At 36.2% G+C, this 17,136-nt stretch overlaps 1 protein-coding gene across 1 annotated transcript in view; it reads right to left on the bottom strand.

The window, feature by feature from the left end:
• Nucleotides 1-17,136, bottom strand: part of ANO3 (anoctamin 3) — a 427,436-nt gene that overhangs the window by 355,653 nt on the left and 54,647 nt on the right. The gene's annotated exons all lie outside the window — the stretch shown is intronic.

Genomic DNA, 17,136 nt, shown 5'->3' with positions numbered 1-17,136 from the left:
AGAGAGAGAGAGAGAAAGAGAGAGAGAGAGAGCATGAGCAAGGAAGGGGCAGAGAGAGAGAGAGGGAGACAGATTTACAAGCAGACCCCATACTGTCGGCCTGACTTGGGGCTCTAACCCACGAACCGCCAGATCATGATCTGAGCCAAAATCAGGAGTCAGATGCTTAACCAACTGAGCCACCCAGGCACCTCCAGATGAACTATTTAGTTATCATGAGATAAAAACAGATAACTCATACCTGTTTTAGCTGTACCCTGAAAAACTGTGGTAGATGAGAAAAAAACAAGGAACAAAAACCCGAGTGCCTAGTTTGTAACAGGAACAGTGGTGTTAGTTGTTTTAACATACATTATCTCCTGTGACTCATTCAATAACATTTATCATCTTCATTTTACAGAATAAGAGACTCACAGAAGTAATAAGTATATTGCTTATGTAATAAGAAGGCTTGTTAGAGTAAAATAACCCAATCAAACTTGTACACTTAGTACATGGTGAAATCAACGTTTGTCTTAATAAATGAGCAAAAATTTCAAGTTTTTATCCACCATTTCATGATATGTCTAGAAGTCAAATAAGATCATAAAGGTAAGCAAAGATGTAATCTTTATAACAATTTATATAATTTTAATTTTTATACTTTATAATCTTTATACTTGTAGAAGAACTCTAAAAACTAAAGAAAGGCAATATACCAGGCACTTGGATGGATCTCTTGTATATCATGGTGTTTTATTGACCCATTCAACAACTAAGAGTGGGAATTCCAGGTTTATCCAAAATCCATCCAGAGCTCTTTGAGACTAAGTTTCAATACATAATACGGTTTCATATAGTATGATTTTGAAGCACTAAAACATTTGCTAAAAAAACATTTAGTAACCTGGATTCAAAGAAGTTAGCCTTTTTTCCCTACTCTATTAGCAGAGTGCAGAAAATAGTGCCCATTCGTCTGTCTCCATGTGTAATGAATTCTTCCTATGTTTACCCTGCTTCCTCATGGTCTCCAGCCTCTCGAACACCTCTCTCCCCATAGGTACCTTTCTAATTCTCTTATAATTTGTCATCCACTCACATAAAGATCATTCCAGAAGCCTAGTATAAGGTTACTGAGGTCCATTGTCTCTTGACTGGTCTTCTCTAGTCAAGTCTCTGAGGTATTGAATAGGTTCTGAGAATGCTGGGCTCTCCCCTGACATCTGGTGTGACTTTGCTGAGAATTGAGAGCATTTTTGTTATAACCCAGAAACAACTGTAGAGCACCTATGTCATCATGACTTAGTTGTTTGCTCCAGGAAACCCTAGCTTGGGTAAGTTAAATCTGCAAACTAATGAATAACTTCACTGTTGGTTTCTAAGGATTTCCTTCTTAACAATTTATCTGAATCACCAGTCTGCTCACTTGGGCAAACAGTTTGATTACCAACAACAGTTCATTGATCACAACTTATTTCATGGCCCTTTCTTTGCTGTGACCTCCAATCCTCAGCCGATATCAATCCTCCCATCCCCAATCTGTACCCCTTTAAAAAAAATCTAGAACCATTTGAGCTTGGATCCCAAAGCCCTGTAAATCCTACTTCTGACGCATCCATCCATCAACGTGGTAGTCTTCACTGCTAGCATAACTTCAACTCACAGGTTCCCTGGTGACATTTTGAGGTTTACCACCATGAATGGAACTGGCTTTGAGACTCCTAAAGATTCTGGTTCATGGGCAAAGCTAGGTAAAAAAAAGCTTCTCAGTTTGTGACAGTTAGGAGACCCCTCTTCTTAACCCAACTCCTAGTAATACCACTGGGAAGTGTTACTCCATCAGCTAAACACAGCTGGTATAATCCATGGAATTAGAGAGATCAAACCATTTGTAACATAATTTTTCATCCTATTTATAAAATTCAGATGGCACCTGAAAATGCAACTGAATTTTTAAAAATCTCAAAGAGATATATAAGCAGATTAGTATACTGAAGGGTAGGGTAAAAGTGTCAAACATCAGGATTGAACACTGATTTTTGCAGGAGACATCTCTTACAGTTTCCATATAGTTTGCTAATGTTTGATGTACATAAGACACCAAAATCCTCTCTTATCTTTTATATCTTTGACCTCCTCTCAACTGTGTGGTCCAATTCTTGTTAATAAGAATCAAAATAAAGACGATAGTCTGAAAATTTATGAAAAACCTAAAGTAAGGTAAATAACTAAGAGATCTAACCTAAAGCAATAAATGGGCCGTATTAACATGTACCCACAAAATTCCATCAACGGTGCAAATTCAAAATCCTAGCAATGATCCAAAAAAAAAAAAAACCCAAAAAACACACCTGAGTTGGAGTAGCTTATCAAATACCACTAGTAAAAATAGTGGCATGGGAATTTAAGTCTATCTAAACGCATAGGCCATCCTCCACATAATACCCACTGTCTCTGTAATAGTGTCAACCACGTGAAAATGTCAGACAGAGGGATACAAAATAAAATTAGAAGAACAAGATGCCTTTGTTGCCTGAGGATAAGGTTAAAACGTACTTACTCTAATTCTCCCACAAACACTTCAGCAGCTTTCCTAATTAACCTCTGTAAGATATTTGGAAGAAATGAAAAACTAACCCAGCTGTCGGATCATTTCCTCATGGAGGGTAATAATCAACATGACTAAACACATGATGACAAGGAAAAAACTCAAAGGACTGACCACAGCAGGGCTTTCCTGTGGGCTTGAATTTGAATTCTGAATCTATCACTCAATTTGGGTAACTTCTTTCACCTTGAGGACCTTTGTTGCTTCATCTATAAAATTGGAATATTGAAGCCGATCTCAAATGGTTGTGTTGAGAACTAAATGAGATAAAACACTTTGAGAGTGCTGTGCAGGAATGCCTAGACCATAACAACACCTTCCAACAAAATATTTAGTAACAACATGCTGAGCTTTACGTAATCTGTTACCCCACAGCATTCAATTGGATATAGAAACCTTGTTATTTATAATGATGATTTTTTTATTAAATCTTCTTAGTATTAAATCTTTGCTTGATATGTGTTCCTTATAAAAAATCATTCAAAAAACAAATCCATGGGTGCCTGGGTGACTCAGTTGGCTAAGTGTCTGACTTCAGTTCAGGTCATGATCTCAAGGTTCAGTTTGTGAGTTTGAGACCTGCATCAGACTCTTGGTCAGCACAGAGCCTACTTTGGATCCTGTCTCCTGCTGTCTCTGCCCCTTCCCCACTCACATGCACTTGCACACTTTCTCTCAAAATAAGTATGTTTAAAAAGTCTAGCCTCAATTTGTTATTTAAAGGTTAGAGAGTTTCAAAATAGCATAACATAATGCATAATAGTAAACAGAATTTTGAGTGTTGTCAGACACCAATAAAACTAACTCCAAGCCTCAGAAATAAATGAATGTTCAGAATATGCATATTTTCTTCACATGTGCTAAGTAATAACTTCCTAAAATAATGGCAATATTGGTGATAATTTGTAGAACTTAGAGACTGTATTTTCATTTGTTATAAATTTAAAGACAGCTTATTTTAAAGATAGGTTATCTGGCCCAGATAGTTTATTTACAGTCTTGCTTTGATCCTTTTGTATGTTCCTTTATCTTTTCTCCATTCAAAGTCATTCTAGTTAGACAGGAGGTGCAGCAGTATAATAGATCTTAACTATTTAGGCTCTCTGATACAAAGAAACAGACTGAATTGGGGCAACTACAACCTTTGCTTTTAGTGCAAGATAAAACTTGGTAAGGGCTCATAAATTAATAGCCTTGAAAGAAAACACTCCAGCCTTGCAAAAGTTGAAAGCCTAGCATGTTAAATTTATTTCCAAATGGCTGAATCCACAATATAAAGCACAGTCTTGGTGTTGGTAATTCCTTCTAGAATGAACTTACAGTATGCAGATGTCTTGGTTAGCATTGTATGTTAACGTTGAACATATTTTCTGGTATTTTTCTCAAACTACCAACCTGGTCCCTATATGATCTACTCAGTGTCCAATAGAACAGATAGAAAAAAGAAATGAGTGGTTTGTGTCAGAGGCTTTGTCCATGACACCCAGGTAAGATGAGTCCATGCCATTCCCTAGTGGCATTAAGGAATGGTATGGACTCATCTCTAACCATAAGATTTGCTTTCAAAGATGGCAAACACATAGTGGGGTAGCAAAGTGGACTAGCAATTGGATGGTCTGGCCTCATATCCCATTTTTACCATTGATTGGATGTTCAGACTTGGATAAGACTCTCATTACCTCTTAATTTCAGTTTCTTCATCTTCAAAGAAAAATCTTACTAGTCGCTTTTTTAAGGTTATTTCAAAGTAAAGCATTCTCCCATTAAAAATTGTCAAAAATGTGTCCAATAAGTTTCCTCCGTTTCCCTTTATTTTTTATATGTTACATATATATATATATATATATATACACACACACACACACACACACAAAATTATACCATATATATATATACAAAATTATACCATATATATATATATATATATGGCAGACAGGATGGCTGCCATCCAAGTCTCATTGGCCTACATGGAATCTGAAATTTTAACTAAACTTTAACAAGGGATACTCTAATTACCATATTACCCAAGTGTTTCTTTTAAGGTCAGTGACATGAGTCTTTAAGGTGGGTTATTTAAATCATTTACCAGGGCACTAGCATCCTAACATCCTACCTTAGATGTGAATTTTGTTCAGACCTCAGAAATAGCATGAAAATATCAAAAGAAATTTTATCTTGAACGAAATGTGGTTCACTGGGTGAGTGGTGAAGAAAGAATAACAGGCATGGAATGTGTATAAATGCATATGTGTATCTGTCTGACACATATAAGTAGGGGTTTATGTGTGGGAAGTGTTCAAATGTCTGTGTGAGTAACACCAAGTGGGCCATGTCATTTACTGCATTGACTCACTTTTCTAAAGGGGGTGATGGAATCAGTATTCCATGGAAGAGTTTAAAAACTGCTCAAATAATCTAAATAGAAAAACAAAAAACACAATTCCATGTTTGTCTTCAGGTTCCTCATCGGCCTTAGTTAACAAAAGACTCTGAACTTTTAGTTCAGAAATGAGGGGGAAAACTATCTAGAGTAAAAGATATTTTCTATGAGGATTCAGTAATCCATGGCTTTGCTAGAATGTCAGTATTTCCAGAATAGCTTTTCTCATGATGCTTTAGTGTATTTTATAATTCAGAATCAGACTGACTCAGTCACTAAAAAAAAAAAAATACCATTTTTAAAATGTGTATTAAATACTGTGATTTTCTGAGTTTTTCCTCAAGTAACACTAAAGTGAAATTTAGTTTTATAAAAGTGAAACACCTTATAGTTTTGCATAAGAGAATACCTCTACTTGTGTATTTAAATCTTTGATATAAAAGTTTAGGACACATGCTTTTCTCTAGGGGAAAAAAAATATAAACCATGTAATACTTGTAAACATTTTATGCACTGAATATACATGGCAGTAGTCACTGACTTAAAATATCACTCTTTGCTGCCTTTTATTTTGAATGTTAGATAAATGCCGGGAAACACTGGGGCATTGATGGGAATCTCAATTCATATGTTTGCTTCGTATTTTCAATGATTTATTAACTTTGACCTATAGAGAAAAAAAACAAACAAACAGAAGTAACCTCATTCTTCCTTTTGAATTATAAACCCATAGAACTTGGCAGCTAAAAAATTCCCGAAAACATCTGATTTAGTAGATTTCAAAGACTGCTCTAGAATTCGGTATATCTAGAAGATCTAAATTGAAGATCCGGAATTGGATAGTTGTGCCTCAGATTTTGACCCAGAGTACAAAGGTAGACCTCTTGTTCCCCTCCTGTACCTCCTTTTCATTTAGAGAATTTTAATTTTTTTGTTTATATTTAGGGATTCTAGGACAGATTTAATTTGAAAAAAAAAAAAAAAACAAACCAGGGTGTGTCTGTGTATGCATGTACGCATGTGGGTGTGTTGTGTGTTTAAAATTTGGAAAGAGATTCCTATAAAGGCACCTTCATTTAACAGATTAAGAGACTAATGCCTGGAGAAGTTAAGTGAAATGCCCAGAAAGGAAAACAACTAGCTAGTGGCAGAACTAAAAAGATAATTTAGTTCTCCTGATTATGAATTCTGTGCCTCAGCCCTATCGTTGAGGTGGTAAACTGTTTCAATAATGAAGGATGGCAGTGATAAATCCAACAGAAAGTTTTGCATAAAGTTAGCTCACTGACAGCACATGTAGGCCTGATGTGGTACAAACACTGGAAAATAGTATCCCTTGGAAGTTTAACTGTTTAATGATAGTCTGTATATTGGAAATGAAAAGATTAAACAGGAATCCATGAAGTGTTTTCACCCAGGGGTGGCTTAAACGTGTCACACAGAGAGTGTCATGGCATCAAGATCGATTCCCATCATGAGCCTCTTCAGCTCAGAATACAATCAAACTGTCCTCCAGACAAAGCACAGATTGCACCCTTTAGCTATTTTTCTATATATTCACCAACACGAATGGGTGGAACACAGACTCAGCCAAGCAGAAAAGATGAAGTGCTCAAAATTGAAGGAGAAAGAAAACTTCAAACACACATAAACAGCAAAGGAAGCTTTCCCTAGGTTTATGAGCAAGGTTTTTCCAAAAGCAAGTGACAGAGACACTGTTCTCTGCAAATACTCCACTTGCTAGCCTGTGCTTCCCAACATTTCCCTCATAGTTAGATTGTAGTTAGGTTGGGGCCAAGTGAATAGTTCTGGTCAGTGCACTGTAAGTACAAGTGACAGTCACACGGGCCACTTCTAGTCAGAGGAAACAGCAGATGTTTGTTCTCCATGTTCTGTATTCCTTCTCCCGCTGTGAGCGTGGAGGCCACATGTTGAGAGAACAAAGCTCTCAGATGCAGAAATCTAAGTCTCTGAAAAGATGCTGGGAAGAAAACTACAGAGGACTTTGCATGGGGAAAAGAAAAGGCACATTATCTATGTTAAGTTAGTAAGATTTTTGGGTTTGTGTTGCGGAAGTTTAGTCTATATTAGATGGAAATTATTTTTATAAGAACCAGTGAACAAGGATTATTTAATATACTTTCGCATGAATTCATAAACAGAAACAGCTTATATTCAGTCTATTAAATGTGATGTAAAATATATACTTAAAGATATAGCAATGCTCAAAATATTTGTATTTCCTTTTTAATTAGTCCTTAAAAAAAATAGGGGCACATGGGTGGCTCAGTCACTTAAGAGCCCGACTACTGATTTAAGCTCAGGTCATGATCTCATGGATTTGTGAGTTCAAGCCCTGCATCGGGCTCTGTGCTGACAGTGCGGGGCCTGCTTGGGATTCTTTCTCTTCCTCTCTCTGCCTCTCGCCTGCTCTCTCTCTCTCTCTTTCTCTCAAAATAAATAAACATTAAAAAACAAAGGCATGAATTAGTTTAGCACAATCAACATGAGCTGTCAGGAAAAGGCACAGAATTGCACAATTCAAGAAGTGATAAAAATCAGAACACAAAATTCATTCCCTTAGCCAATGTTGGCTAAGGCCTTTGACCTATTCCTTTGCATAGCAATCAATAATTAATATCAGAATATCACTGTATCCTTGTCAATGTCTTATATATATTATCTCCTATGTTAATTACATAGTAAAATGTGTTCAATTGTCATTCTATAACATGAATTCAGTTTTCTATAAGTAATCCTTTGTTGTCTTGACAAAGTCCTATGTAAACAAAACCCTGCAGATACACAGTGTTATCAGACAATGTCTGGATTAAGTGGATCCTGCTCAAATATGGCCGTCAGTATCCATATGCCCCAGTGACAAAACTAGGTAATTAGCCTCCATTCCAGAATATTTTGAAGACCTAGGCAAATATAACTTATGGTTAATATTCTCTCTTTGCTTAAGCTATAGTCCTGATATAGAAGCACAGTAATCTAAAGGCAATATAAAAGAATGGTGCGTTCCATGGAATAAAGAATATGATAAAGAAATTAAAACTTCAGAGCTTCAAAAAGTCATTTCAACAGATAATAATGTCTAAGTGAATAATATGGGCATACATAATCCAGTTTAGCTCCACTAATTGATTTCAAGAACATATCATTGAAAAGCCTTTTTGAAGGCCTTTCTCTTTTGCTATCTTTCATTCAGTTCCTATGTTTTGTTGTCATTTGAGTAAACAAAAATTAAAGCCAGTATCAGAGTCATATATAATAACCTTCTCATTTGAAGAAAAAAAAAAAAAAAACTAACTTGATAGAGAAGAGCTTGTAAGATGTAAATTTTAAACCCTTTCTCATAAATCTTGTGGCTGGAGTTCTAAACTAAATAAAACATCTGGATTTTCAATAATACTCTCATCTCTTCAAATAGATAACACCAAAGGTGGTAACTGAAAAAGGATCCAGCATTAACTGAGTTGATGTAACAGTTTCGGCAAATGGCGTTCCCTTCAACCCCCAATGGCCTGTTTCTTGGTTTCACTAACCAACAAAACCAAAAGTGTTTACAATTCTCAGTCACTGAATGATTGATAAGTGTATTCCCCTTTTGGCACTGGTATATGAATATATAGCTCAGTAAAGTCAAAGAAATTTTAGAAATAGACAATGTACATATAAAGATTTAGTATCTGATAAAAGTGGCATTCAAATTACTGGGGAAAAATGAAATTAAAATATATAGGTGGACAACTGGTTCACTGCTGGAAAAAGAAGACAGCACTATATCACTACCTCATACTATACATAGAAAATAAACTTCAAATAAACCAAAGATTTAAAAATAAACAAAACAAAACAAAACATAATATTAGAAGTAAGTATACTCATCTTTTTACCTCAGTGTGAGGAAAGGCTTTTTTAGCTGAGTCAAAAATTCTGATACATTAGAAGACATTATTAGTAAATTTGGCTACATAAAGAAAATAAAAGCACAAGGAAAATCAAAAAAATTAAAAAAAAACTTCAAGAAAATATTTTCAATATATCAGAGAAAATGGACAGTATCTCTAGTATGTAAAGGACTCTGAAAATCCAGGAAATAAGGGTGCCTAGGTGGGTCAGTCAGTTTAGAGTCTGACTCTTGTTATGGCTCAGGTCATGATCCCAAGATCTTGGGATCAAGTCCCACATTGAGGGCTCAGCGTGGAGCTTGCTTGGAATTCTCTCTCTCTCTCTCTCTCTCTCTCTCTCTCTCTCTTCCTCCCTCACTTGCTCCCTCCCTTCCTCTCCCCTTCTGCCCCTCTCCGTTGCTCTGTCTCTTTCTAAAACTAAAATTTGTAAATAAATAAATAAATAAATAAATAAATAAATAAATAAATAAAGGAAATAAATACCAAAAAGTCAAGAAAAAAATAGACAAAGGACATGGATAGTATCAGAATTATACAGCTGGCCCTACTATTGAACAAAACGTTTAGTTTTCATTCATTAAAAATAAAAATGTATACTAAAACTACACTCAGATACCATTTTTCATTTATCAGATTGGTGAAAATTTTTAAAAATTTGGCACATTCTGTGTATAAGTCTGTGAAGTAACAGGCTCTGTCTACACTGCTGATAGAAATATGACATGTTGGGTCACCTGGGTGGCTCAGTTGGTTAAGCGACCAACTTCAGCTCAGGCCATGATCTCATGGTTAGTAAGTTCGAGCCCTGTATTGTGCTCTGTGCTGACAGCTCAGAGCCTGGAGCCTGCTTCAGATTCTGTGTCTCCTTCTCTCTCTGACCCTCCCCTGCTCGCTCTCTTTCTCTCTCTCTCTCTCAAGAATAAACATTAGAAAGTTAAAAAAAAATAAAAAAAAATAAATATGATATGTTACCACCCATGAAAGTGGAAACTGATAATAAGAATAAAACAACAACCAAAACAAGCAAACTTAACTTTCCACAGTATATACTGGTTGACTCAACATACTACTTCTAGGAATCAACACTGAAAAGTCATCTTCCAAAATACCACATACACAACCAAATATACACAATTATTCATTTGACATTCTTTATAAAAACAAAACATTGGGAACGTCCTTTTGCCTTTTTCTCATATGTAAAGAAATTTTGATAAATTATGATGCATTATCACAATGAAAGAGTGTTAGTACACAGCTATAAAAAGAAAGAGAATAGTATTTATGAAATGATATGGAGTGATTTCCAGGATATACTATTACTTAGAAAAAGCAATACGCTCAAGAGCATATACTGTATGCTACTCTGTTTTACGAAATAATGGAGAACTAAGAAAATATATACATATGTGATCATATTTTTGTAAAAATAACACAGTAACAATAATTCAGAATTTAATCAAAGTGGGTGTCTACAGAGCGGGAACAGGGTAGAAGGAATAGCGAAATGAATGTGACTTTGCTAAATATATTTTTGAATTTTTAATCATATTAGCATTTTATATATGCAAAGTATAATATTTGATCAGCAAGGATAAAGGGAAATAATAAAATTGAATAAGATCACATATGATTAATATTAAATGCATATCAATTGATAACATAAGCACACTGTAGTTGGAGAGGAGGCAGAAAAAATAATACATTTGACCCAAATATTCAAACTGTACACTCGAACTGTACAAAAAAAGGTAAAGAAATCTTGAATATTAATGGTTGGTTTGTAGGTATGGTAGTCCTGAATGTAGTGTTCGGTGTGCTATAGTACTGAGCAAATACAAAAAATAATTGTGTGATCCAAAGATCTCACTGAGGGACAGGAGATACATAGACTGAGTGAAAGAGAGGAAAATATGGCATTGGATTGAAATTGTAAATATCCGGGCAATTTCATTAGATATATTAAAATATATTTTCCTTGCACCGACCACTAAAAAGGCCTAACAACATTGAATCCTAAAAGCAACACATCTAGTTCTTGGAGCTTCCTTTCTAAATAGCAATACTCACTAAAAAGACCAGCTCTCTCAGGAAAACTGACTGATTCTAGCTCTACATTTGGGAAAATTTAAGGCAAACCTAGCCCATCATATGTGTCAGATAGTAAAAGAGTACAGAAAAACTAATGGAACTTGTTAATGGACCCAGAAGCCCACTTGAAGCAACAGGTGAAATTTGGGAAATTTGATCATCAAATGGAATTATGACAGCAGTGGATTATATTCCATTGAATTTAAAAAGAACAATAAAAATAAGAACAACAACAAAAAAAACCCACATGCATTTATAAATTCACCAGAAGACATGTATGCTAGAATGTTCAGAAGAATACTTATATGTTGGTCTTCAAACTATCCAAATGTCCATTCACAATGGATTGGATATATAAACTGTGATATATTCACATGAGGCTATACTAAAAAGTAAGAAAATGAATTATCTACTATTCTATATAACAATATGGGTGAAATTGAAAAAAATATGGTGCTTCAAGTAGTCAGATACAAAAAAATACTATATATTATATAATTCTATTTATCTCAAATACAAAAAATAGGAGAAACTAGTAAACACTGCTAGATTTCAGAATGACATATAACTATTGCAGGGAGCTGGAATGTGCTATAATGTTCTATTCTTAACCTGGAAGTTGATTACACCAGTGTGTTCAGTTTGTGAAAGTTCACTGAGCTGCATTATTATTATGATCAGTGTGTATATTAAAGTGTGTGTGTGTATGTGTGTGTGTGTGTGTGTGTGTGTGTGTGTGTGTGTGTGTGTGTGTTTTAATAAAAGAAAAAAACCCATGAGTCTTAGGTGATAATAACAAAATGTGGTGGTAAGGGGGAGATGAAAAAGCTCTACTTTACAGGAGAATGCCATCTAAGAAATAAGGGATGATAAAATTTAAAAAGTCATTATGCAACCAGTGTTGTAATAATTGATTCAGGCAAGAGTAACCAAAGGATTCTACAGTATTGGGTAAACATTGTGGAAGAGAATATTTACGTAAACTTCACGAATCATCCCACAGATTACTTATTAATTACAAAAGGGGAAAGGCACTTCTACAATCAAGAAGTCATGTGAACACCACCTTCACATGATGATAATAATTTACAACATCAAAGTGGGACCAATTTATATCATATGCCTCCTGATATAATGCCGTAATAAAGACACCTTATATTTATAATTTTCTTGAAAATTATATTTAACTTTTTTTAAGATAAAATAATAGAAAAAATTTCTATTTGAGGAATTTCTGCAAGATAAATTACTTGGAATCATAAAAAAACGTCAGTGTAATTAAAGACATACACAGTAAGAGAATCTTGATATTAAAGTAGTCTATTGAGGGGCGCTGGGGTGGCTCAGTTGGTTGTGTTCGACTTCGGCTCAGGTCATGATCTCACAGTTCGTGGGTTCGAGCCCCACGTCGGACTCTATGCTGACAGCTCAGAGCCTGAAGCCTGGTTCAGATTCTGTGTCTGCCTCTACCCTGCTTGCACTCTGTCCCTCTCTCTTTCAAAAATAAATAATCATTAAAAAAACTTAAAGAAAACTATTGATCTATGTGTCTATTTTTTGTGCCAGTATTATACTCTCTTGATTACTACAGCTTTGTAGTATATCTTGAAATCTGGGATCATGATGCCTTCAGCTTTGTTCCTCTTTCTCCAGATTGCTTTGGCTATTGGGGGTCTTTTGTAGTTCCACACATTTTAGTATTTGTTCTAGTTCCGCCAAAAATGCTGTTAGTATTTTGATATGGATGGCACTGAATCTGTAGATTGCTTTACTCTGTAGGTAGTATGGGCATTTTAACAATGTTTGTTCTTCCAATCCATGAGCATGAAATAGCTTTCCACTTGTTTGTGTTTGTGTCATCTTCAATTTCTTTCATGAGTGTTTTATAGCTTATAGAGTTCAGGTCTTTCACCTCCTTGGTTAAGTTTATCGCTAGGTATTTTATTATTTTTGGTGCAACTGTCAATGGAATTGTTTTCTTAACTTATCCTTCTGCTACTTTGTTATTAGTGTATAGAAATGCAACATATTTCTGTGTATTAATTTTGCATCCCTTACTTACTGAATTCATTTATTAGTTTTAATTCTTTGGTGGAGTCTTTTTAGAGTTTTCTATATATACCATGTCACCCGCATATAGTAAGAGTTTTACTTCTTCCTTACTCACTTGGGTGCCTTTTATATCTTGTCTGTTGCTGCAGTTAGGACTTCCAGTAGTGTTAAATAAAATTGGTAACAGTGGACATTCTTGTCTCATTCCTGATTGGAAATACTCTGTTTTCCACCATTGAGTCTGAAATTAGTATGATGGAAGTTTTTCATATGTAGCCTTTATTATGTTGATGTATGTTCTCTCTAAACCCACTTTATTTTTTATCAAAAACAGATGTTGTATTTTGTCAAATGCTTTTTCTGCATCTATTGAGGTGATCATATGGTGTTTATCCTTTCTCTTGCTAATGTGATGTATCATATTGATTGATTTGCAAATATTGAACCACCTTTGCTCCCCTGGAATAAATCCTACTTGATTATGGTGAATGATTTTTTAATGTATTATTGAATTTAGTTTGTTAAAATTTTTTTGAGGATTTTTGTATCTGTGTTCATCAGATATATTGGCCTATGGTCTTTCTTTCTTTCTTTCTTTCTTTCTTTCTTTCTTTCTTTCTTTCTTTCTCTCTCTTTTTTTTTTTTTTTTGTAGTCTGCATCTGGTTTGGATATCAGGGTAATGCTGGCCTTATAGAATGAATTTGGTAGTTTTCCTTCCTCTATATTTTGGAATAGTTTAAGAATAGGTAATAACTTTTCTTTTAAATGTTTGGTATAATTCACTTGTGAACCCATCTAGTCCTGAACTTTTATTTGTTAGGAGTTCCTTTGATTACTGATCCCAATTTCATTACCTATAATTGGTCTGTTCAAATTTTTTATTCCTTCTTGATTCAGTTTTGGAAGATTATGTCTCTAGGACTTTATCCATTTCTTCTACGTTGTCCAATTTGTCGGTATATAATTTTTAATATAATAATACTTTGAATGTCTATGGTGTTGCTTATTACTTGTCCTTCTTCATTTCTAATTTTATTTGAGTTCTCTGTCTTTATTTCTTGATGAGTCTGGCTAAAGGTTTATCAATTTTGCTCCTTTTCAAAGAACGAGCCCCTGGTTTCATCAATCTTTTTTTTTTTTCATTTATTTCTTCTTTCATCTTTTCTTTTCCTTACTTCTGCCGGCTTTGGGATTTGTAAATAAACCTAAAAACTATGTGCAATGTATCATCTTGATTTTGTGTAGGATTAAAAAAAAGGCTGTGAAAGATATTATTGGGACAGCTGGGAAAAATGAATGTGAAGCATTAATAATGTTACATTTCTTAACTGTAACATTTGTATTTAAGTTACATAAAAGAATGATGTTTTCTATAAGGAATATAAGCAGAAATATTTAGAATTGATATGATTACTGAAACTTGCACTTTAATTTTCAGCAAAATAAATAAAAAGGAAATATGGCAAAAATGTTAATTATCAATGCAGTTTGGTGATGTATGGAGGTGTTTCTTGTGCTACATAGCGAACATTATTGCATTTTTAAAAAATGAAATAAAGTGAAAAGAATAACAGAATAGCTTCTGGAATGGTTCTCAGGCCTTTTGGACCCTGGAATCCTGGTATCCTTTTCTTTTCTATGTACTGGAGGAGACAGTCTGACAATTCAGTTTGTGGGGATTCTCACTGTCTAATGTACATAACAAACATCAGAAAATTTTGTTTACATTGTGGATTGCTGTAGCCACCCTCAGAGATTTGTCTCTCCTTTGGCATTTCTTCAAGGTCTTCAAAATACAGTTCCCAGATCATGTGAAGTAGAGTCACTCAGGCTATCTGAGAAATGGAGATTCTTGCCCCAACCCAGAATTTAGGGCATCAAGAGTATCTGGAAGTAAAGTTACACAGTCTGCCTTTTAACAACCTCATGGGGTGATGATTATATACAGTAAGAATAAACACTAAAAATCGAGAAATGCTGGGCGCCTGGGTGGCTCAGTCGGTTAAGCGTCCAACTTCAGCTCAGGTCATGATCTCATGGTTCGTGGATTTGAGCCCCACATCAGGCTCTGTGCTGACAGCTCAGATCCTAGATCCTGCTTCGGATTCTGTGTCTCCCTCTCTCTGCCCCTTTCCCACTCATGATCTGTCTCTCTCTCAAAAATAAATAAATGTTAAAATTTTTTTTAAATCGAGAAATGCTGCTGTATTATTCATCTGTGATTATTAAAGGGCTGTTCCTAGGAATATTCTGCTTATCTCAACAATAGTAATGGTCATAGCTATCATTTCTTTATTGCTTGTACTCACCTAAGCACTTTACATTTACCATTAGATTTAATCTTCCCAATAGTGCTCTGAGGGACATACTCTATGTCCACTTCTAGCATGAGGAAATACAACTTCAGATGGTTTAACCAACTTGCTAGATGCTCTATAAACTCAGAAATAGTAATCCCATCCTGCTGTGTTAGACTTCAAAGCCCAAGATTTTAACTGCTATTATGCAACTTTACATTAAAACTTTTTGGTAGATTATTGGTAGATGATTGTTAGATTTGGTAGATTGGTAGATGATTGTTAACTAGCTAGCTAATTATTAACGGATGAATGAAATTCAGAAATAGATAAAGAGGTAAACTGTGTGGGTGAAGTGATGAGCAACTTGGAAAAGTATAGAGAGAGGAAGTGCTATGGAACAAGATAGGAAGAGAAATGGAAAATTCTGCCCTGGAGGGAAATGTTTTATGAAGGGGAAGGTATATCTAAATGAGGCCTTGGAGATTAAGTAAAAGATTAACAGGTGGAGACCTACAGAGTAGATGCATATGGATGGAATAATATGAATGGAGAAATAGAGGTAGGAAAGCACGAAGATGGTAGAAGAAGCAACACACGAAGATGGCGGAACAGCATGGACATTTTTTGTGTGTCTCGCGTCCATGAAATACAGCCAGACCAACACTAAACCATCCTGCACACCTAGAAAACTGACTGGAGGATTGACACAACAATCTGCACAACCTGAACCACAGAATTCAGCAGGTACGTGGCATGGAGAGGTGAACTTGGAGAGCAAGAGGCCATGGGAATGGAGGTGCTTTTGTGGGCAGAGAGAGGACGGAGATGGGGGGGAAGACAGGGGGCAGGGGGGTAGAATACAGGAAAAACACCCTTCCCCGAAACCAGCTGGAGAGAAAGTGGAAAATTGGAAACAGCCACAGGGACTAAACTAAAAAGGGAGAAAGGAGAAAGGAGAGGGTTCAAATTCCATTAAGACTGTAAACAAGGGGAGCGCAAAGGCTGCAACTCCGCAGCTAGATACGTGGCGGTGCTCTGGTGGGAAGAGCGAATCCCCAGGAAGCAGAGTGGGGTGCAGGAGGTTCTCGGGCCACATGGGGGAAGCAGTTCCACTGCTGGAAGGACATTTGGTAGAGACTGTTGAAGCCATTGGTCCCAGAAGACCCCAGAGAACGGCTACATTTGCTGGTGCTGGAACAAGGTTAAGGATGAAGCCTGGTGCCAGATGTGTTGTGATTTTCCATAATCCCTGAAAAGTTGCTGCTACACTATCTCGCGAACTTTTTCTGGGGTGGGCTGGCACCTGGCTGCAATCTTGGGGCACCGAGAGCATCAGGGTCCAGCAAGCGTTCCTGGGTGCAGCCAATATTCAGCCATTGCTCATTCGGCCACTGCTCGGTGAGACCCTCCCGCAGAGGGGTGGAACGTGTCAAAGCCGCAGTCCTTCAGTAGTAAGGGGCCAGGGAAAACAACTGCATCTGAGACAAAACTCGGAAGAGAGGTACTGCTGGGGCCTGGTCATGGACAGTGAAAAAGCAGGGAGTGGATGAAAGCTGAAGACAGAAGATGGGTGTGCAATTGCTGATCTGGGAGAATAGAGTTCTGATACTAGAGACTGGGTAGCTAGGTGACGCCATTTTCACCACTCCCGCACATGCACATATATACCTACCAGCGCCACAGCACTTCACCCCAGTAGGCAAGCAGCGCCATCTAGTGGAGAACGGCGCCGTTACACTGAGCCCCGCCCAACTGGGCCAACCTCGTTCTTCAAGAACACAAGGCTCATCACCTACTTAGTTTATGGA

Source organism: Neofelis nebulosa, chromosome 10 (genome assembly GCF_028018385.1).
Source record: "Neofelis nebulosa isolate mNeoNeb1 chromosome 10, mNeoNeb1.pri, whole genome shotgun sequence".
Classification (NCBI taxonomy): domain Eukaryota; kingdom Metazoa; phylum Chordata; class Mammalia; order Carnivora; family Felidae; genus Neofelis; species Neofelis nebulosa.
This window is presented reverse-complemented; position numbering and strand designations above follow the sequence as displayed.